Genomic DNA, 24,937 nt, shown 5'->3' on the forward strand with positions numbered 1-24,937 from the left:
CTCTATCCCTGTCCTGTCACCATCCTCATGCTCTCTCTCTATCCCTGTCCTGTCACCATCCTCATGCTCTCTCTCTATCCCTGTCCTGTCACCATCCTCATGCTCTCTCTATCCCTGTCCTGTCACCATCCTCATGCTCTCTCTCTCCCTGTCCTGTCACCATCCTCGTGCTCTCTCTCTCTCTCTCCCTGTCCTGTCACCATCCTCATGCTCTCTCTCTCCCTGTCCTGTCACCATCCTCATGCTCTCTCTCTCCCTGTCCTGTCACCATCCTCATGCTCTCTCTCTCCCTGTCCTGTCACCATCCTCATGCTCTCTCTCTCTCCCTGTCCTGTCACCATCCTCATGCTCTCTCTCTCCCTGCCCTGTCACCATCCTCATGCTCTCTCTCTCTCTCCCTCTCTCTCTTTTCTCTGAACGCACCAGAGTGAACATGAAATAATTATTATCAGTAAACAAGTGGTGTTTCTTGCCATGATGTGGAATGGATTACTAACCATTTCTAATCTGAACGGCAATGATTATTATATCAAGAAAAATTTACTCATCTCTTGTTCTACTGTGGACTTCTATCATCTGACTGGTGATTATTATAGAAACATTGACTCATCTCTTGTTCTACTGTAGACTTCTATCATCTGACAGGTGATTATTATAGAAACGTTGACTCATCTCTTGTTCTACTGTAGACTTCTATCATCTGACAGGTGATTATTATAGAAACGTTGACTCATCTCTTGTTCTACTAAACTGATGAAGGTCACTGCCACCCTTCCTCTTCCTCATGATGACATCACTGTGAATGAAAGCTGACTGTAATAAAACTGATTTCACTTTAATCAAACAAACACTAATAATGCTATTTATCATAAGGAAGTACAGCTATACAGTATCCTATACAGTACAGCTATACAGTATACTATACAGTACAGTTATACAGTATACTATAGAGTACAGTTATACAGTACAGCTATACAGTACACTATACAGTATACTATACAGTACAGTTATACAGAACAGCTATACAGTATACTATAGAGTACAGTTATACAGTACAGCTATACAGTATCCTATACAGTACAGTTATACAGAACAGCTATACAGTATACTATAGGAATATGTAATAAATTAAAGCTACTACTGTCTACATAAATTACAGATGCAGCACAACATAAATGATTGACACTTTACTCAGACTTCACCTGGGCTTTCTGACCAATAGAACGTAATAAAGACATTAACGTTAGTTGAATACGTCCGTGAGCACCATTGTTGGTCGCTGGGTGAATGTGTGGCTAATTAACTTTCCAGGTAACTTAGCTATGATAGCTAACGTTAGTGGTCGCTAGGTGAATGTGTGGATAATTAACGTTCCAGGTAACTTAGCTATGATAGCTAACTTTAGTGATGGTTGATTGATTAGCACTCGCAAATCGGTCCATTTTCACCAAAAACTTTTGTTTCCACTCCATGCAATTACTGACACTTTTTAGCAAAATATTATTTATTTCCACAATTACAGTTCCAGCGCAAAATGACGTATTGACGTTGACGTTAAAACATCACAATCGACAGTGATATAGCCTACGTAACACTCATATTACATTCTAGTTTTACACTTTTTAATACATTTGAAAGTAATGAAATAGCACAGCAAATCTTTTATTTATTTATATTATTTATATCAATATATTGGGGGGATATTTTGAGCATATTTGAATATTGGATGTGTCCCCCCAATATATGTCATAATTCCGGCACTGGGATACACTCTTTGTGTAGAAAGTGGATTTTATGGCATTTAAAGCCACAGTGATACATTGTACAGCACACGTGTCTCAGAAGTCCAAGAAGCTGGACATTATATCTGCAGCAGAGAAGAACAACAAGACAGGCTTTATAATTTAGAGTAATATACAAGTGGCCAACCAAGATCACCTGTTCATAGCTGTTTCAACATGAATCCAGCAAGGAGATTCACCTGGTGGAGATCTATGTATTACCTGGAAGTCTAGAGAATGAAGGGCAATGGGTAAAGGCTGAAACTGGATCCATCATAATGATTCTACATGTTATAGTATGAACCTGGATCCATCATAATGATTCTACATGTTATAGTATGAACCTGGATCCATCATAATGATTCTACATTTTATATTATGCCATGGCCTTTACTGGCCAAAGGTTAAACTACTGTTATGTTTATGATATACTATGGTGTTGCGTCACTAGACTTTGACCAGATATTATTGCATCCAAAGATCAACTGTACCTAGAACATAGATACAGAGCCACTTGTTATCAGGAAGCTGCTCTCTCAGCACAACGGAAAATATCTCAATGACTTGACATGTTCTGGTTGTGAATTCAGGCTACAAGGTAAGAATCTTCCCAGGGATTATTGTAAAGTGTGTAGAGAAATTAAATGTATGGTGTTATTTTAGTATAGTGACTGACAGTAAAACACTCAGATCTAAAAGTCCATTTCACCTGGGACAGTTATGTGACAGTTCAATCATACAAAATGGCGCTAGCTGGGCGTAGGCAAGTCAAATTCAAAAACATATTGTTCATATATTGTGGTTATTTTACAATTTGAAATTATTAAAAGAGAATGTGAGACATTATTATTATTAATATTATTATTATTGTTATTATTATTATTATTAGTTCCACTACATGGAGAAAAGGTGAAAATATCAATTTTTTTATTTTATTTATTTCACCTTTATTTAACCAGGTAGGCAAGTTGAGAACAAGTTCTCATTTACAATTGCGACCTGGCCAAGATAAAGCAAAGCAGTTCGACAACATACAAAAACACAGAGTTACACATGGAGTAAAACAACATACAAACAATGATACAGTAGAAAAAAATTAAGACTATATACAATGTGAGCAAATGATGTGAGATAAGGGAGGTAAAGGCAATAAAAGGCCATGGTGGCGAAGTAAATAAAGTAAAGTAAAATCACAACTACATGTTCATGTGATGCATTAAATCACCTGACTGTTTGGATGTGTCTGTTAGTAAATGTTTTATTTCTAAGAGATAATAAATAAAATAGAACAATTGACCTTCAATAATTAGTTGTTACTGTGTTAACCACAACCAACATGCTGGATCTCTGTTTAGAAATTGTCACATGTGACATTGTGACCCCTCAGTCCCTGTGTCAGATCCAGGACAACCCGCATCCCCTGGTTCTTCTCTGGGCTTCCGCTGGTCGCCTTCCCTGTGTACACTTGCATCTTCCAAACGTAGCTGGATTTGGCGTCGCAAGCCACCCATGACTTGATCCCGTATTTCGCTGGCTTGCTGGGCATGTACTGCCGGAAAGGACAGCGAACTTTGGAAACGGAAAAAAGAGCTTAGCACGATGATGACGATGATGATGGGTGTGGATTAGTATCGGTTTCACAGAAACAGCCACACAAGTCAGTAGTGGAAAATGACCTTTATTATATATACACACACACACTACCTCTGAATGGAATCAGTTGCTCGTCCACTGTCATGTCAGGCCCTGGGTTGTAGAGGACTGGCAACCGCTCCACCCACTTGTCCCAGACCTCTCTTATGCCTGTCAGTTTGTTCGTGGCGCGTCTTGCGGGTCTCAACTCACGGTCATCGAATCGTAGCAGTCTCGAGTAGGTGTGAAAGAGCTTGAGCGGCATGGTGGCACGGAATATGGCCCTTCCGTTCTCGGCATCCCATAGACTGGCTGCGGCCTCACCTCGGGACCTGTATACACCGGCTAAGATTAGTAGCCCTATGTAGGCATGCAGGTCGGTGCCGTCCATGGCTTGCCAGCCGTCTCCGTATTTTCGGACCCCCTCCAGATTTGTCATGTCCAAGATGATTCTTTGTATTGCCGGTGTGATGAACAGGGAGAATGTCGACTCCATGTCACGGGCATGGGACACGGCGTAGGTTGTGGGTTCCCGGGTCATGCCCGGGCCCCTACGCTCTGCCAGCCTGGCCTGGTTGTGATAGGCCACAGAAGACCATTTGATGTTGTCGTCTTCGTCTTCCTCTGAAGAGGACGCGTCCCGCTCGGCGTCGTATTCCTCCCCGTCTTCGTCTTCTGACACATCTTCTTCTTCTTTGGGATCCGAGTAGTCTTGCTGGACATCTGAAGAAAGCTGTTCTAGGACCTGCTCTGCAGTGAACCTCTCGCTAATGGCTTCAGCCCCCTTAGGGAAGACCATGTTTCTGGACATGTAGGGACTGGACTGGACTGGGCTCAGTGTAGGACAGGTTGCCCAATCACAGGTTCGATAACACCTTGGAGGATGACATTGGCTTCACTGAGCGACAGTAGGCTATTGTGTTCACTGAGCCACATGTCTTATGGGAATGGCTTTACGTGAACTCTGCCCTTGTACCAAGGGGCTCAGTGTAGGACGGCTCAGCCTTTCACACGTTCAATAATATCACCCTGGTCATTGGCCCCACACGTCCCGACATGTACGCAAGCACTTATACCCATGACAATAGTAGCACAGTGGCTGTGGCGGAACCGGTTCAACCAGTGGGGAGATGTTTGCACCAGCTCTCGCTGTCTCCCTCTCGAAGATGCTACACAGCAAAATAAAGAAATAACATACACCTTTTGGTAGTGGCGCCCGGGTCACTTTGACCCCAGGACAGCGGGGACCCTGTGATCAGGGCCAGGACAACGGGAGGGTTAAATATATTTTTATTTGGATTTCATGTAATGGACATACACAAAATAGTCCAAATTGGTGAAGTGAAATGAAAAAAAATTACTTGTTTCAAAAAATTAAAACAAATTTAAAACTTAAAAGTGGTGGGTGCGTATGTTTTCACCCCCTTTGCTATGAAGCCCCTAAATAAGATCTGGTGCAACCAATTACCTTCAGAAGTCACAACGTGGCTATGGGAGGAGGACCAGAGAGGGACTGCTGGGAGACAACATGGCTGGGGGTGGAGGACCGGAGAGGGACTGCTGTGAGACAACATGGTTGGGGGAGAAGGGCCAGAGAGGGACTGCTGGGAGACAATATGGCTGGGGGAGGAGGACCAGAGAGGGACTCTCATCACTAACAGACACGTAACTGTCCCCATCACAAGCAATCCCCTTGTAGATCCTCCATTTCTCCAACACAACTATACTTCATACTTTTCAGCCACAGCCATACATCCAACCAGCAACAGCCAGTCTGAACTCAGTGAAGACTCTTCACGCACATTTGTAACCATTTTTTATTTATTTTACATAGGGTGACATTTTGCCTGAGCAATTGGCAGTGAGCAAAATAACCATAACATATGTTTAATGAGATGGGCAGTCCTCAAAGATGAAATTCAATTGAATCATATGATTAGATCCATTCATTTCCAGCCCGTAGGGTGGGGTGCCACTAATCTCATTATAATGTACCATTATGTAGGGCAGAGCAGGTGCTAGTCATCCACGGTGACGTTATAACCTGTTATATTGGTGACAGAGTAGACCACTGATAGGGTAGTATTATTAACAGGTCTAGTCATCCACGGTGACGTTATAACCTGTTATATAGGTGACAGAGTAGACCACTGATAGGGTAGTATTATTAACAGGTCTAGTCATCCACGGTGACGTTATAACCTGTTATATTGGTGACAGAGTAGACCACTGATAGGGTAGTATTATTAACAGGTCTAGTCATCCACGGTGACGTTATAACCTGTTATATTGGTGACAGAGTAGACCACTGATAGGGTAGTGTTATTAACAGGTCTAGTCATCCACGGTGACGTTATAACCTGTTATATTGGTGACAGAGTAGACCACTGATAGGGTGAGGTTGTATTAACAGGTCATTAATACTCACCCAAGTAAACATATTATACATTTGAAGACAGCTGCATGAAAGGATCAACAAGTAATAGGTGTTACATACTGTATTCACCAGTCTAGTAACTTGCGGCCCACTGAAAACAGGTAAATACAGTTATATGATTGAATCAAGTGTCTTTTAATGTGCATTCATTTGATTGGATGACAAATAACCAATGAGTTTAATGTATTAAATATAGATATAGGCATCATCTTTGATAAAGTTTACATGTAACTAAAATCAAATAAATGCGTTACTTCTGACAAAATTATCTAAAATGTATTTTGAATTAGTGATTAATGACATTGTTGCTTCTTTGAGGGATTTTTCTGCCATAATATATCCAGACATTTAAAGCATAAATCTGTGATTGGTACATGCATTTGTGGGCTTTTAAATGAATGATATATATTGTAGCCATTGCTTCTTGAAGAATATAACGTACCCCATCCCTCGGCTGTTTCCCCCAAAGAATGGCAGGGTGACGGCTTTGTTATTTTTTGAATCCCAGATTGCCCCTTTAATGTAACAGATCATTAAAAACAGCTTAAGTATTGTCCATTAATAAGTTGCAATGTAACTGTCACATGAATAACACGACAATCAACCTATGTTGAGTATACAATTTACTACCAATACTAATGACAGTATTCACAACAACAAAACTATGTACAACACAACGATCTTAAATGAAGGAGAACAGGAAAAATCATATTTTCAAAACAGGTGTGAAGTTAGTGGTAGAAAAATTCAGGTCCAGTCAGTCAAGTTGGTTTAAATATAAAAATATTCTGTTAACCTGGCATATTGAGCATTTAAAAAACATGTTTTGGACCTGTCAAAACATTCAGGAGATAAAGGTGCTCAAAGTTGACCCACTTTGCATACCCCACCAAACCATGAGACATCCATGCCTTCAAAATTTGAAAAGAGAAACGATTGAATTTGATCTCATTTAACTTATTACTGCAGTGGGCTAAATCAGGGTCCCACAGAATGTTTCTTGATATTCTTTAACCCTCCCGCTGTCCTCGGGTCAAAATGACCCGCCACTGTGTTGAACCAAGTTTTATTACATTTGTATATTTTGTGGATGATTTGTAAGAAGGAGGCAGTGAGACTTTCTTTAATTAACATCAAGGATAACAATCCCTTCCATTATATTATTCAACTTGAATTTTCAATGACCTGTCCTAGACTGACCCCAGTAGTACAAAAGTGAACTGTTGCCTTTATTCATGTATCCATGTAAGCTGTAGGAAAGAAAAGATACTAATATTGTCATGGGTACACGTCCAGTCCGTACATGTCCAGACATGTGGAGCAGTGAAAACAGTCCCCGCCATGATATTATTCAACATGGAATGTGATGACCTGTCCTAGACTGACCCCAGCAGTACAAAAGTTGAACTACACGTCTGAACTTGTCCAGACATGTGGAGCAGTGAAAACAATCCCCTCTATGATATTATTCAACTTGAGTCGACACATTCTAGTTATCAGAATCACATGGAATTGTTGTGCAATTTAAATGTTTAAATATTAAACTATTTGTGAAAAGATTAAATGTCATTTTAGCTTCTTAAGAGAGAACGGTTTGTCATAGAGAAACTCTGCTCACTCAGAGGCCCCACCCAAGTGAACAGACATTGGTTATAAACTATGAAACACGCCCTTCTCTTCCCTACTATATAAGCCCTGTTATGAAAATGTATCTTCCTGTTCCAAGGACAAGAGGACGGCGGTCCCCACGTTAAAAGGACAAGATCACCAACAGAACTAAGCCAACCTCAGCGTGAGTTCTGGTTGAATGACAAGAACCTAACGAAATTAGCATCGAATTTCAACGTGAAGGTGACGACCTACACCCCGGAAGGATGAATTTTGACTATACCAGCCAGAATATAGCATGAGCTTAAAGTATGGCAACTTGGTGTGAACTTTGAACTCTTATCCACTAAAGAAGTGATACCTCCTAGTCGTTGCGTTAGCAACCGCAGCTGTAAACGTGGGCTAGGAAAGGAAGGACAAAGGATCCGTGCTACCACACGACAACAGTACTACCGAGTATCCGTTCTACCGCCAGACATTCTTCAAAGGACAACCCGGCCTTCCATCAACGACCAACCAATCGGAGCACAGCTCAGAGTAAATATTTACTGCATTTTCCTTGTCCAAATGGGCGGTTATTTAGAATGCATAAGATACTGTATTTACGATAGCATAGCTGCCTAGTGCATTCGAATGGCAATGGTTTGATTGGATCACAAATAACCATTGAGTTTAATGTATTATATATAGATATAGTGGCATTATCTTTGATAAAGTTTATATGTAACTGAAATCAAATAAATATGTTATTTCTGACACCATTATCTAAAATGTATAGTGACTTAGTGATTAATGACATTGTTGCTTCTTTGAGGGATTTTTATGCAATAATGTATCCAGACATTTAAAGCAGAAATCTGTGATTGGTACATGCATTTGTGGGCTTTAAATGAATGATGTATATTGTAGCCATTGCTTCTTGAAGAATATAACTTACCCCATCCCTCGGCTGTTTGCCCCCAAAGAATGGCAGGGTGACGGCTTTGTTAATTTTTTGAATGCCAGATTGCACCTTTAATGTAACAGATCATTAAAAACAACTTAAGTATTGTCCATTAACCTGTTGGGGATAGGGGGCAGTATTTGCACGGCCGGATAAAAAACGTACCCGATTTAATCTGGTTACTACTCCTGCCCAGTAACTAGAATATGCATATAATTGTTTGATTTGGATAGAAAACACCCTAAAGTTTCTAAAACTGTTTGAATGGTGTCTGTGAGTATAACAGAACTCATTTGGCAGGCCAAAACCTGAGAAGATTCCAAACAGGAAGCGCTCTCTCTGACTATTTCTTGGCCTTCTTGATCATCTCTAACCAAAACAGGGGATCTCTGGCATAACGTGACATTTTCTAACGCTCCCATAGGCTCTCAGAAGGCGCCAGAACGATGAATGGTGGCTTTGCAGGCCATGGCTGAAAAACATTAGCGCATTTGGATAGTGGTCGATCAGAATACTATGAGACTGGAGGCACGTGCACGAGCCGACACCATGTTTACTTTCTCTCTCTTTGAACGAAAACAACGACTACCGGTCGGAATATTATGGCTTTTTTATGAGAAAAATCGCATAAAAATTTATTTTAAACAGCGGTTGACATGCTTCGAAGTACGGTAATGGAATATTTAGAATTTTTTTGTCACGAAACGCGTCGGGCGCGTCACCCTTCTTTACCCTTCGAATAGTGTCTTGAACGCACAAACAAAACGCCGCTATTTGGATATAACTATGGATTATTTGGAACCAAACCAACATTTGTTATTGACGTAGAAGTCCTGGGAGTGCATTCTGACGAAGAACAGCAAAGGTAATCAAACTTTTCTAATAGTAAATCGGAGTTTGGTGAGTACCACACTTGGTGGGTGTCAAAATAGCTAGCCTGTGATGGCCGGGCTATCTACTCAGAATATTGCAAAATGTGCTTTCACCGAAAATCTATTTTAAAATCGGACATAGCGAGTGCATAAAGGAGTTCTGTATCTATAATTCTTAAAATAATTGTTATGTTTTTTGTGAACGTTTATCGTGAGTAATTTAGTAAATTCACCGGAAGTGTTCGGTGGGAATGCTAGTCACATGCTAGTCACATGCTAATGTAAAAAGCTGGTTTTTGATATAAATAGGAACTTGATTGAACAAAACATGCATGTATTGTATAACATAATGTCCTAGGATTGTCATCTGATGAAGATCATCAAAGGTTAGTGCTGCATTTAGCTGTCTTCTGGGTTTTTGTGACATTATATGCTAGCTTGAAAAATGGGTGTCTGATTATTTCTGGCTGGGTACTCTGCTGACATAATCTAATGTTTTGCTTTCGTTGTAAAGCCTTTTTGAAATCGGACAGTGTGGTTAGATTAATGAGAGTCTTGTCTTTAAAATTGTGTAAAATAGTCATATGTTTGAGAAATTGAAGTAATAGCATTTCTAAGGTATTTGAATATCGCGCCACGGCATTACACTGGCTGTTGAGTAGGTGGGACGCAAGCGTCCCACTGGCCCAGAGAAGTTAATAAGTTGCAATGTAACTGTTACATGAATAACACGACAATCAACCTATGTTGAGTACACAATTTACTACCAATACTAATGACAGTATTCACAACAACAAAACTATGTACAACACAACGATCTTAAATGAAGGAGAACAGGAAAATCACATTTTCAAAACAGGTGTGAAGTTAGTGGTAGAAAAATTCAGGTCCAGTCAGTCAAGTGGGTTTAAATATAAAAAATATTCTATTAACCTGGCATATTGAGCATTTAAAAAACATGTATATGCATTAAGGCTTGTCACGGCACAGACAACATGAGGGAGACAGACAACTGAATAGACGACAGTCAAGTCTGCTTAGGTGCGGTCTGAAAAGGAGGTAAATCCATTTGAATTCAATCACTTTTTGACAGGATCCCTTTTCATTTAAACACACCTTTCCATAAATGTTTGCCGATGGAAGAAGTGGTCAGAAAGTGACATTTTGAACCTTAATGCCAAAACAGGAAAGAAAAGGAAAGAAAAGATACTAATATTGTCACTGGTACACGTCCGTACATGTCCAGACATGTGGAGCAGTGAAAACAGTCTCCTCCATGATATTATTCAACTTGGAATGTGATGACCTATCCTAGACTGACCCCAGTAGTACAAAAGTGAACTGTTGCCTTTATTCATTTATCCATGTAAGCTGTAGGAAACAAAAGATATTAATATTGTCATGGGTACACGTCCGTACATGTCCAGACATGTGGTCTTCTCCAAGGTGCTGAAGCCATGACTGTGCGTTTCACAGCTGAACAGGTTCTAGAACAGATTTTTTCAAATGTCCAGCAAGACTACTGTTAGGAGCTGTTCCCCTGTGTCCAGGCCGGGTCAGAGGACCCCGGGGCAGCGTTAGCAATGTGTATGTTATAACCCCCCTGCCGTTGTCTCGGCCGGGTCAGAGCGTCCCCCTGGGCTGGGCACAGCATTAGCAATGTGTAAGTTATAACCCCCCTGCCGTTGTCTTGGCCGGGTCAGAGCGACCCCCTGGGAGCTGCGGTGTGTCAGTGTGCAAGAGGGCAACGGCCGTTCACGTGGCCACTGTCGGCCGGCCGTAGAGAGGCTACTAATATTGTCAGGAAGAAGAAGAAGAAGAAGAAGATGAGGACGACGATGAGGACGACGATGAGGACGGTGAGGAATATGACCCCCCGCCGAGCGTGAGGCCGCCACCCGCCGCCGACGCCTCGCAGTCCTGGTTTCAGCGCGGCTCAGGTCCTGGAACAGATAGCCTCCAGTGTCGACCGAGAAGACGAAGAAGACTACTGCGATCCAGAAGAGGAGGACGTTTCGGAAGACGAAGACGGCGAGGAATACGACCCCGAACGTGACGCGGACGACTCGGCCTCGCGGTCGTGCTCCTCTTCTTCTTCTTTGGAGGAGGAGGAAGAGCGAGAGGGAGACACGGCCGCTGCCCAAGAGTGAGACAGAGAGTCAGAGCGAGAGGACACGGCGGCGGCCGGCCAAGCCCGAAGGGAGACGTTGCTGTCAAAAACCGGCAAAATCAAATGATCCTTCGTGGCCTATCGCGGCCCGGACCTGCCCCGCGCCGTCCGCCACCCCGGCCCCGCGGTGACGCCTGGCCCCACGGCCTACGCCGCGTCGTGCGCTCGACATCGAGTCCACCTTCCGGCTGTTTGTCACGCCGGCGATAGAAAGGATCATTGTGGACATGACAAATCTGCAGGGGGTGAGAAAATACAGCGACAGCTGGCGACCCATGGACTCCACCGACCTGCGTGCCTACCTATGGCTGCTAATCCTAGCGGGCGTCTACAGGTCCCGAGGCGAGGCCGCGGCCAGCCTGTGGGACGCGGAGAGCGGCAGGACCGTGTTCCGAGCCACCATGCCACTCAAGGTCTTTCACAAGTACTCGAGGCTGCTGCGATTCAACGACCGCCGGTCGAGACCCGCGAGACTCGCCACCGACAGACTGGCGGCCATAAGAGAGGTCTGGGACCTGTGGGAGGAGCGACTGCCGGCCCTCTACAACCCGGGGTCCGACTTGACGGTGGACGAACAACTGGTCCCGTTCAGAGGTAGTCTGTGTATCTGTGTGTATCTGTACGTATGTATGTGTACTATAGAGAGGTAGCGTCAGCGTGTAACATAAACGCCGTGCATCCCCAATGATGAGCCAGCGGTATTATAGAGAGGTGGCGTCAGCAGCAGCAGCAGCATCATCAGCAGCAGTAGCATCAGCAGCAGTAGCATCAGCAGCAGTAGCATCAGCAGCATGACGTTGCTAATCTCCTTCCTCTCAACCCGGGGTCTGACTTGACAGTGGACCAACAACTGGTCCAGGTCAGAGGTACTGTCTATGTATCTGTGTATCTGTGTATGTGTAGTATAGAGAGGTAGCATCAGCAGTAGCAGTAGTAGCAGTAGCAGCAGCAGCAAGAGCATCAGCATCAGCATGTAACATAAACGCCGTGCGCCCCAATGATGAGCCAGTGGTAGTATAGAGAGGTAGCGACAGCAGCAGCAGCATCAGTAGTGGCGTCGTCAACGACGCCGCTAATCTCCTTCCTTCCTCTCCCTCTCCCAAAAGGACGCTGTCCTTTCCGACAAGTACAGTCCCAGCAAGCCGGCCAAATACGGCATCAAGTCGTGGGTGGCCTGCGACGCCATGTCCAGCTATGCTTGGAAGATGCAAGTCTACATCGGTAAGGCGGCCGGTGGAGCCCCCGAGAAGAACCAGGGAGCGCGCGTCGTCCTCGATCTCACGCAGGGGCTGCCGGGTGGTCACAACGTCACCTGTGACAATTTCTTCACCTCCTACGAACTCGGCCAGCGGCTCCTCGAGAGGAACCTCACCATGGTTGGCACGGTGCGAAAGAACAAGCCCGAGCTCCCTCCCGCGCTGCTCCAGTCAAAGGGCAGACAGGTCTCGTCCTCCAGGTTCGCCTTCACGCCCACCGCCACTCTAGTGTCCTACCTGGCAAAGAGAAATAAGAACGTGCTACTCCTGAGCACGCTGCACACGGAGCCCGACGTTAGCGATCGCCATGACCGGAAGCCGGCCCTCATCCTAGACTACAACTGCAACAAGGGCGGCGTGGACAACCTAGACAAGGTGGTCGGCACCTACAGCTGCAGACGGATGACTGCCCGCTGGCCCCTGGTCATCTTCCACAACATCCTCGACGTGTCCTCCTACAACTCCTTTGTCATATGGTGAGAGATCAAGCCCGACTGGATGCCTCGGAAGCGGAACAAGAGGAGGGTGTTCCTGGAGCAGCTGGGAAAGGCGCTTGTCAAGCCCTTGATACAAAGAAGGCAGCGTCTCCCCCGCCACCGAAGCGGAGTGCGGACGACGACGCGGCTCCTCCGCGAGCCCGGGAGCACGCCGCTGGCCCGGACGCCGCCCCGCTAGTGGCTAGTAAGAGGAAGAGGTGTCAGCTCTGCCCTCCCAAGAAGGACGCCAACGACACACACGTGCTGCAGGTGTAAGAAATACAGTCTGCAAAGACTGTTCGCACGCGTACTGTCACACTTGTGCCCGCTGGGCCTTTAGCCGAGACGGGACGACCCGCTGGTGACACGGGGAGTAGGCAGAATGGGAGGACAACGGGAGGGTTAAACAGCTTGGAAAAGTCCAGAAAATGATTTCATGGCTTTAGAAGCTTCTGATAGGCTAATTGACATAATTTGAGGCAATTGGAGGTGTACCTGTGGATGTATTTCAAGGCTTACCTTCAAACTCCGTGCCTCTTTGCATGACATCATGGGCAATTCAAAAGAAATCAGCCAAGATCTCCAGAAGTCTGGTTCATCCTTGGGAGCAATTTCCAAACGCCTGAAGGTACCACTTTCATCTGTACAAACAACAGCACGCAAGTATAAACACCATGGGACCACGCAGCCGTCATACCACTGAAGAAGGAGACGCGTTCTGTCTCCTAGAGATTAACGTACTTTGGTGGGAAACGTGCAAATCAATCCCTGACCAACAGCAAAGGTCTTGTGAAGATGCTGGAGGAAACAGGTACACAAGTATCTATATCCATAGTAAAACGAGTCCTATATCAACATAACCTAAAAAGCCGCTCAGCAAGGAAGGAAGCCACTGCTCCAAAACCGCCATAAAAAAGCCAGACTACGTTTTGCACATTGGGACAAAGATTATACTTTTTGGAGAAATGTCCTTTGGTCTGATGAAACATAAATAGAACTGCTTGTCCGATAATGACCATCGTTATGTTTGGAGGAAAAAGGGGGATGTTTGCAGGCCAAAGAACACCCTCCCAACCGTGAAGCTCGGGGGGTGGTAGCATCATGTTGTGGGGGTGCTTTGCGGCAGGAGGGACTGGTGCACTTCACCAAATAGATGGCATCATGAGGAGGGAAATTATGTGGATATATTGAAGCAACATCTCAAGACATCAGTCAGGAAGTTAAAGCTTGGACGTAAATGGGTCATCTAAATGGACAATGACCCCAAGCATACTTCCAAAGTTGTGGCAAAATGGCTTAAACAACAACAAAGTCAAGGTATTGGAGTGGCCATCAGAAAGCCTGACCTCAATTCCATAGAAAACTTGTGGGCAGAACAAAAACAGTGTGTGCTAGCAAGGAGGCTTACAAACCTGAACCAGTTACACCAGCTCTGTCAGGAGGAATGGGCCAAAATTCACCCAATTTATTGTGGGAAGCTTGTGGAAGGCTACCCGAAACGTTTGACCCAAGTTAAACAATTTAAAGGCAATGCTACCAAATACTAATTGAGTGTAAGTAAACTTCTGACCCACTGGGAATGTGATGAAATAAATAAAAGCTGACATAAATCATTCTCTCTACTATTATTCTGACATTTCACATTCTTAAAATAAAGTGGTGATCCTAACTGACCTAAGAAAGGGAATTTTTACTAGGATTAAATGTCAGGAATTGTGAAAAACTGAGTTTAAATGTATTTGGCTAAGGTGTATGTAAACTTCTGATTTCAACTGTATTTTCCCATTCAAGTCAACATTCTGATGTGTGGTCCTCCAACCATCTTTGAGGTACCATTTGAAAGGTGAAATATACATTTGAATCCCATTTTAGTACATTTATCAGCCACAACATGACATCCACCCTGTATTCAAGAGCATCTTGTGTCTCAACCGATGGTGGACACAACACAAACTCCTTAGATGATGTCAAATGGGGTAGATAAAGATAAAACACATGCAAATATGAAACAAATCAGAGTTAACTTGTTCAGTTAATTGAGGTTTAATGTAAAAACGTGTAATATGGTGTCTTCAGAAAGTATTCATACCCCTTGATTTATTCCAATTCAAAATTGATTCACCAATCAACACACAATACCCCATAATGACAAAGTGAAAACATGTTTTTAGAAATGTTTGCAAATTTATTGAAAATGAAATACAGAAATATCTCATTTATATAAGTATTCACACCCCTGAGTCAAAACATGCTAGAATCACCTTTGGGAGCTGTGAGTGTTTCTGGGTACGTCTCTTAGAGCTTTGCACACCTGGATTTTACAATAATTGCAATTTATTTATTTATTTATTATTCTTCAATTTCTTTCAAGTTGGTTGCTGATCATTGCAGACATTTTCAAATCTTGCCATAGATTTTCAAAACGATTTAAGTCAAAACTGTCTCCTCAGTTTTCTACTAGCACAGCCTTTAAACTCTGTAACTGTTCTAAAGTCACCATTGGCCTCATGGTGAAATCCCTGAGTGGTTTCCTTCCTCTCCAGCAACTGAGTTAGAAAGGTTGCCTTTGCCTCCCAACTCCCAAGTGGCGCAGTGGTCTAAGGCACTGCATTGCAGTGCTAGCTGTGCCACTAGAGATACTGGTTTGTGTCCAGGCTCTCTCGCAGCCGGCTGCGACCGGGACACCCATGGGGTGGCGAACAATTGGCCCAGCGTCGTCCGGGTTAGGGGAGGGATTGGCCGGCAGGGATGTTCTTGTCCCATCGCACACTAGTGACATGGGGCACAATGCATGCTGACACGGTTGCAGGTGTACGGTGTTTCCTCTGACACATTGGTGCGGCTGGCTTCCAGGTTAAGCGGGCATTGTGTCAAGAAGCAGCTTGGCTGGGTTGTGTTTCGGAGGAGGCACGGCTCTTGACCTTCGCCTCTCCCGGGTCCGTACGGGAGTTGCAGCGAGGAGGCAAAACTGTAACTACCAATTTTATAAAATAATGAAAGGTTGCCTCTTTCTTTGTAGGGACTGTGTGTATTGATAGACCATCCAAAGTGGAATTAATAACTTCACCATGCCCAAAGGCATTTCAATGTCAGGTTAATTATTATTATTACATTTCTTTCAACAGGTGCCCTTCTTAGCGAGGCATTGGAAAACCTCCTAGTCTTTGTGTTTGAATCTGTGTTTGAAATTCACTGCTCGACCAATGAAACTGAGAATTAATTGTATGCATGGGGTACAGAGATGAGGTATTCATAAAAAAATGATGTTAAACACTATTATTACACACATGCAAGTCCATGCAACTTATTATGTGACTTAAGAACATTTTTACTACTGAAAGGATTTAGGCTTGCCATAAGAATGGGGTTAAATACTTATTCAATCAAGATATTTTAGCTTTTTCCACATTTTGTATTCAGATGTATTCAGACCCTTTACTCAGTACTTTGATGAAGCACCTTTGGCGGTGATTAAAGCCTCGATTCTTCTTGGGTATGACACTACAAGCTTCGCACACCTGAATTTGGGGAGTTTCTCCCATTCTTCTCTGCAGATCCTCTCAAGCTCTGTCAGGTTGGATGGGGAGCGTCGCTGCACAGCTATTTTCAGGTCTCTCCAGAGATGTTCGATCGGGTTCAAGTCCAGGCTTTGGCTGGGTCACTCAAGGACATTCAGAGACTTGTCCTGAAGCCACTCCATTGTCTTGGCTGTGTGCTTAGGGTTATTGTCCTGTTGGAAGGCGAACTTTCGCCCCAGTCTAAGGTCCTGAGCACTCTGGAGCAGGTTTTTTGTCAAGGAGCTCTCTGTACTTTGCTCCGTTCAGCTTTCCCTCAATCCTGACTAGTCTCCTGGTCCCTGCCGCTGAAAAACATCCCCACAGCATGATGCTGCCACCACCATGTTTCACCGTAGGGATGGTGCCAAGTTTCTAACAGATGTAACGCTTGACATTCAGGCCAAATAGTTCAATCTTGGTTTCATCAGACCAGCGAATCTTGTATCTCATGGTCTGAGAGTCCTTTAGGTGCCTCTTGACAAACTCCAAGCGGCTTGTCATGTGCCTTTTACTGATGAGTGGCTTCGGTCTGGTCACTCTACCATAAGTGCATTATTGCTGGAGTGCTGCTGAGATGGTTGTCCTTCTGGAAGGTTCTCCCATCTCCACAGAGGAACTCTGGAGCTCTGTCAGAATGACCATCAAGTTCTTGGTCACCTTCCTGACCAAGGCCCTTCAGTTTGGCCATGTGGACAGCTCTAGGAAGAGTCTTGGTGGTTCCAAACTTCTTCCATTTAAGAATGATGGAGGCCATTGTGTTCTTGGGGAACTTCAATGCTGCAGACGTATTTTGGGACCCTTCCCCAGATATCTGCCTTAACACAGCAGGGCTTGCAAGTTGATCATTTAACTGTGCTTGTGCTTGTGACAAATAACATTTAAAAATTTAAACACACACACACAAAAACACTCACACACATGCACATTCACCACTATTAATTCAGATCTGTGTAGAGACCCCTATTGATTCAGATCTGTGTAGAGACCCCTATTGATTCAGACCCCTATTGATTCAGACCTGTATAGAGAAACCTATTGATTCAGATCTGTATAGAGACTCCTATTGATTCATATCTGTATAGAGACCCCTATTGATTCATATCTGTATAGAGACCCCTATTGATTCAGACCCCTATTGATTCAGACCTGTATAGAGAAACCTATTGATTCAGATCTGTATAGAGACTCCTATTGATTCATATCTGTATAGAGACCCCTATTGATTCAGACCCCTATTGATTCAGACCTGTATAGAGAAAACTATTGATTCAGATCTGTATAGAGACCCCCTTTGATTCAGATCTCTGCTGCATAGTAGTGTTTGTCATGTTGCATTTGTGACACATTCTGTACTATTGATGTTGAACATGATTCTGTGGCCTGATATGGCAAAGGTGTGAAAAACCTTCCCAGAAGAGTGGACCAACTCCATATTTATGCCCATAATTTTGTAATGAGATGTTCAACAAGCATGTGTCCACATACTTTTGGTCATATAGTCTATATAACCTACAGTACAGTATGCGGAGTGCAACTATGACAGGGTGTGACTGTTTTAGTGACAGGGCATAAATACTTAACCAAGCAAACGTATTATACATTTAATTGTAAACTGGGTGGTTCCAGCCCTGAATGCTGATTGGTTGACAGCTGTGGTATATCAGACCGTATACCACGGGTATGACAAAACATGTATTTTTACTGTTCTAATTAAGTTGGTAACCAGTTTACCACCTCTGTTTACCACCTCTGTGATATATGACCAATATACCACAGCTGAGGGCTGTATCCATGCACTCCGCATTGTCTTAGAACAGCCCTTAGCTGTGGTATATTGGCCATATAACACACCCCCTCATGCCTTATTGGTTAAGGTAAGACAAGAGATACAGTTAGTATTTGCTAGGTCTTACTTACTGAAACATACTCTCAAGTTAAGTACCCTACTGCACACAAAGAAGGTATCCAAAGGCTGTTATAGAAATGCTTGTTTAGTTTGTGTTTTAGAATAATACATTTTAGTACATTTATTTAGCTAATGGTTTGACTGAAAAAACACCTCATTTAGTATTGTTTATGTACAGTATAAAAGGAACACATCATACAAATGTCTTTAGATTATAAATATGTTTAGTTGTAGAGATGATTGCTTCCAGGAGTTGTGTGCAATAAATATTGTGTCTTTGTCTAAAACACATTACAAACACTGAATTGATACAACTCATTACAATGGTATCTCTTTTAGAAAGTAATCTTATTTTGTTATAATTTCATTTTCATGTTTTGTTTGATATACTCTATACCCATTGATTATAGAATAATATCAAATAGAAATAAACCTTGTGAACTTATACTGTCTCACCCTATTGTAACACACAATTCAAGTTTGTGTTGTCTTTTGTCTCTGTAAATAAACGATATAGCTTCAAAATGTTTACAACTATCATGTCGATCTTAAGGACTTTCATATTGTTCCATACAGCTCCATCTAAACCTTTATATTAGAACATTTGTCATCACCTCATAATGAATTTGTGTAAACAATCTAGATAAATAAAGAGATACACACACGATTAATCTAATTGTCAACTTTCCTCTTTTCAGGGAAAGAAAATGCAGCGAGAAAACAGAAGAGAAAAAATGGAGACGTATTACCGTGGGGAGCATAAGAATATAGAAACCTTGAAAATGGTTAAAACCCCACAAAGTTATAGACGTCTTATTTTAAAAGACATTCCACTATACCCCAAAGCTGACAAAGCGGAATTTCACGTGGACAAAGTCTGTCACGTAACCACTCCAACAGGCCTGACAGGAATCATGGATTTGAGTGGATTTACAGCAGGGCAAAGAGGGAGTTTCTCATGGTGGGCTCTTCACATTACAGAAGGTGAAATTGAGGCAGCAGAGAATCGCTTCCTTGAAAAGGAACAGCTTTCCTTTGACCCAAAAATGGGGGAAGAAAAAAGACACAATCCATTCCTGAGGGAATTCACCACCTCCCCTGTCTTCCAACAGGGATCTCGGTATGGGAACTTTAAGTTTACCTTCCCCTTGGAGGATCTCATGCAGATGTACACAGAGCAGATCTGTGAGGGAGAGAAGCCTGTCCTGAGAGTCTATGAAACCGTGGTTTACAAGCAGGAGATCATGTACGTAGTGGTTCTCCACAGTCCAGAGGTGACAGAGTTTGATGACTGCCCACTTCTTGCTGATGAGGATGATGAGGCAATATGCATTTATAAAGATGGCAAAATTGTCTGGCGTGCAGAAGCAATATGTGGAACCCATACAAAGAAGCTGATCATCAACCGAGAGAGTGGAACAGTTGAAACAGAAGAACTAGGACATGGTTATGAACATTTCATGTGGGACAATGTGACCCTGGCATTCCATCTGCCAGTTGACAGCACCCTCGTAGTTGAAGAGGGAGTATTAAAGGATAGACTCCATGCATGTGAGGGTATCGCACCTTTTCTCCATGATGAGTTGTTAACACTAGAGGAGGCAAAAGAAGTAGTCAATGCCATAAAGAATGCTATATAGGGACAGTGCTAGTGACAGTTCTAGGGACAGTTCTAGGGACAGTGCTACATAGGGACAGTGCTAGTGACAGTGCTATATAGGGACAGTGCTAGTGACAGTTCTAGGGACAGTTCTAGGGACAGTGCTACATAGGGACAGTGCTAGTGACAGTGCTATATAGGGACAGTGCTAGTGACAGTGCTATATAGGGACAGTGCTAGTGACAGTGCTATATAGGGACAGTGCTAGTGACAGTGCTATATAGGGACAGTGCTAGTGACAGTGCTATATAGGGACAGTGCTAGTGACAGTGCTATATAGGGACAGTGCTAGTGACAGTTCTACATAGGGACAGTGCTAGGGACAGTGCTAGGGACAGTGCTAGGGACAGTTCTAGGGACAGTGCTAGGGACAGTGCTAGGGACAGTGCTAGGGACAGTTCTACATAGGGACAGTGCTAGGGACAGTTCTAGGGACAGTGCTAGGGACAGTGCTAGTAACAGTGCTAGTGACAGTTCTAGGGACAGTTCTAGGGACAGTGCTAGGGACAGTTCTAGGGACAGTGCTAGGGACAGTGCTAGTGACAGTGCTAGTGACAGTTCTAGGGACAGTTCTAGGGACAGTGCTAGGGACAGTGCTAGTAACAGTGCTAGTGACAGTTCTAGGGACAGTTCTAGGGACAGTGCTAGGGACAGTTCTAGGGACAGTGCTAGGGACAGTGCTAGTAACAGTGCTAGTGACAGTTCTAGGGACAGTTCTAGGGACAGTGCTAGGGACAGTGCTAGTAACAGTGCTAGTGACAGTTCTAGGGACAGTGCTAGGGACAGTTCTAGGGACAGTGCTAGGGACAGTGCTAGTAACAGTGCTAGTGACAGTTCTAGGGACAGTTCTAGGGACAGTGCTAGGGACAGTGCTAGTAACAGTGCTAGTGACAGTTCTAGGGACAGTTCTAGGGACAGTGCTACATAGGGACAGTGCTAGTGACAGTGCTATATAGGGACAGTGCTAGTGACAGTTCTAGGGACAGTTCTAGGGACAGTGCTACATAGGGACAGTGCTAGTGACAGTGCTATATAGGGACAGTGCTAGTGACAGTGCTACATAGGGACAGTGCTAGTGACAGTGCTATATAGGGACAGTGCTAGTGACAGTGCTATATAGGGACAGTGCTAGTGACAGTGCTATATAGGGACAGTGCTAGTGACAGTGCTATATAGGGACAGTGCTAGTGACAGTGCTATATAGGGACAGTGCTAGTGACAGTGCTATATAGGGACAGTGCTAGTGACAGTTCTACATAGGGACAGTGCTAGGGACAGTGCTAGGGACAGTGCTAGGGACAGTTCTAGGGACAGTGCTAGGGACAGTGCTAGGGACAGTGCTAGGGACAGTTCTACATAGGGACAGTGCTAGGGACAGTTCTAGGGACAGTGCTAGGGACAGTGCTAGTAACAGTGCTAGTGACAGTTCTAGGGACAGTTCTAGGGACAGTGCTAGGGACAGTTCTAGGGACAGTGCTAGGGACAGTGCTAGTAACAGTGCTAGTGACAGTTCTAGGGACAGTTCTAGGGACAGTGCTAGGGACAGTTCTAGGGACAGTGCTAGTGACAGTGCTAGGGACAGTGCTAGGGACAGTGCTAGGGACAGTGCTACATAGGGACAGTGCTAGGGACAGTTCTATATAGGGACAGTGCTAGTAACAGTGCTAGTGACAGTTCTAGGGACAGTGCTAGGGACAGTGCTACATAGGGACAGTGCTAGGGACAGTTCTATATAGGGACAGTGCTAGTAACAGTGCTAGTGACAGTTCTAGGGACAGTTCTAGGGACAGTGCTAGTAACAGTGCTAGTGACAGTTCTAGGGACAGTGCTAGGGACAGTGCTACATAGGGACAGTGCTAGGGACAGTTCTATATAGGGACAGTGCTAGTGACAGTGCTATATAGGGACAGTGCTAGTGACAGTGCTATATAGGGACAGTGCTAGTGACAGTGCTATATAGGGACAGTGCTAGTGACAGTTCTAAATAGGGACAGTGCTAGGGACAGTGCTAGGGACAGTTCTACATAGGGACAGTGCTAGGGACAGTTCTAGGGACAGTGCTAGGGACAGTGCTAGTAACAGTGCTAGTGACAGTTCTAGGGACAGTTCTAGGGACAGTTCTAGGGACAGTGCTAGGGACAGTGCTAGTAACAGTTCTAGGGACAGTGCTAGTGACAGTTCTAGGGACAGTTCTAGGGACAGTGCTAGGGACAGTGCTACATAGGGACAGTGCTAGGGACAGTGCTACATAGGGACAGTGCTAGGAACAGTGCTAGGGACAGTGCTAGTGACAGTTCTAGGGACAGTTCTAGGGACAGTTCTAGGGACAGTGCTAGGGACAGTGATACATAGGGACAGTGCTAGGGACAGTGCTAGGGACAGTTCTAGGGACAGTGCTAGTGACAGTGCTAGGGACAGTTCTAGGGACAGTTCTAGGGACAGTTCTACATAGGGACAGTGCTAGTGACAGTGCTAGGGACAGTTCTAGGGACAGTTCTAGGGACAGTGCTACATAGGGACAGTGCTAGGGACAGTTCTAGGAACAGTTCTAGGGACAGTTCTACATAGGGACAGTTCTAGGGACAGTGCTAGTGGCAGTTCTAGGGACAGTTCTACATAGGGACAGTGCTAGTGGCAGTTCTAGGGACAGTTCTAAGGACAGTTTTACATAGGGACAGTTCTAGGGACAGTTCTACATAGGGACAGTGCTAGGGACAGTTCTAGGGACAGTTCTAGGGACAGTTCTAGTGGCAGTTCTAGGGACAGTTCTACATAGGGACAGTGCTAGTGACATTTCTAGGGACAGTTCTAGGGACAGTTCTAGGGACAGTGCTAGGGACAGTGCTAGGGACAGTTCTAGGGACAGTGCTAGGGACAGTTCTAGGGACAGTGCTAGGGACAGTTATAGGGGCAGTGCTAGGGACAGTTACAGGGACAGTGCTAGGGACAGTGCTACTGACAGTGCTAGTGACAGTGCTAGGGACAGTTATAGGGACAGTGCTAGTGACAGTGCTAGGGACAGTTCTACATAGGGACAGTTCTACATAGGGACAGTGCTAGGGGCAGTGCTAGGTACAGTGCTAGGGACAGTTATAGGGACAGTTCTAGGGACAGTTCTAGGGACAGTGCTAGGGACAGTGCTAGGGACAGTGCTAGGGACAGTGCTAGGGACAGTTATAGGGACAGTTATAGGGACAGTTCTAGGGACAGTTATAGGGACAGTGCTAGGGACAGTTATAGGGACAGTGCTAGTACTGACTTAGTTCTCAGGCAAAACACTCTCTCTAGTCAGTTGAGAAGGAGATGTGTGTAAAGGGGCTCAATCACCCAACCTTGATAATGCTAGATAACAAAATTGCCTGGCAAAACTGTGCTACATTATAAACATTGTAAAATGTATTTCCCTTTCTTGTTGTTTGCTGATGTCTAATATATCTAATGCAAAGCGTGCAGTGTACAAATATATGCGTTAAGGAATTAACCATTCCATTCTATATACTTTAGTCTTAAACTCTGTTATGATATACATAGCAGAAGACTGGGCTAGATTTATTTTGGTTTCCCACCTTTTATTTTCATAATACTATACTGAATAATACATAGAATACGGCAAACTGGTCCAGTTATGATGAATACCCTCCCTTTGTGTTGTATGTTAATGTTTAATCAAGTCAAATAAAACATGTTAATCACCCATTGAGTGTTTTTGATTGTTGTTTTACAGACATTACAATTTTTTCCTGAAAGTTCAAATGTTTATTTATTATGTTCAAATGTTTATTAACCTGTTAGGGCTAGGGGGCAGCATTGACACGGCTGGATAAAAAACATACCCGATTTAATCTGGTTACCACTCCTACTCAGTAACTAGAATATGCATATACTTATTACATATGGATAGAAAACACCCTAAATTTTCTAAAACTGTTTGAATGGTGTCTGTGAGTATAACAGAACTCAAATGGCAGGTCAAAACCTGAGAGATTCCTTTACAGGAAGTGGCCTGTCTGACCATTTGTTGAACTTCTTTTCCATCTCTATCATTTACTAAGGATCTCTGCTCTAACGTGACACTTCCCACGTCGTCCATAGGCGCTCAGAGCCCGGGAAAAAACAGAATGTCGTCATTCCAGCCCCAGGCTGAAACACATTATCGCCTTTCTCAAGTGGCCGATCAAGAGACACTAGCTTATGCGCGTGACCCCGACCGCCCCCGCCTTTGGGATTTTTTCCTCTGTTTGCCGAAAAGGAGATTCCCTGTCGGAATATTATCGCTTTTCTACGAGAAAAATGTCGTAAAAATTGATTTTAAACAGCGGTTGACATGCTTCGAAGTACTGTAATGGGATACTTAGAATTTTATTGTCACGAATTGCGCCAAGCGCGTGACACTTCTTTACTATTTCGGATAGTGTCTGGAACGCACGAACAAAACGCCGCTATTCGGATATAACGATGGATTATTTTGGACCAAACCAACATTTGTTATTGAAGTAGCTGTCCTGGGTGTGTATTCTGACGAAGACAACAAAAGGTAATGAAATTTTTATAATAGTAAATATGATTATGGTGAGTGCTAAACTTGCCGGGTGTCTAAATAGCGAGCCCGTGATGCCTGGGCTATGTACTTAGAATATTG

General features: G+C 43.9%; 1 long non-coding RNA gene across 2 annotated transcripts; it reads left to right on the top strand.

Moving 5' to 3' along the window:
• Window positions 1-2,104: 2,104 nt before the first annotated feature.
• LOC123733070 (uncharacterized) lies at window positions 2,105-23,992 on the top strand. 2 transcript variants are annotated; one of them, XR_014391683.1, is made up of 3 exons: window positions 2,258-2,379; window positions 7,577-7,995; window positions 19,337-23,992. It is a non-coding gene; the product is annotated as an uncharacterized LOC123733070 (long non-coding RNA). The 2 variants fall into 2 exon arrangements; XR_014391682.1 differs by lacking the exon at window positions 7,577-7,995 and having other exon boundaries at window positions 2,105-2,379.
• Window positions 23,993-24,937: the final 945 nt, after the last annotated feature.

This window comes from Salmo salar, unplaced genomic scaffold, assembly GCF_965601325.2.
Source record: "Salmo salar unplaced genomic scaffold, fSalSal1 ptg001067l, whole genome shotgun sequence".
Taxonomy (NCBI): Eukaryota; Metazoa; Chordata; class Actinopteri; order Salmoniformes; family Salmonidae; genus Salmo; species Salmo salar.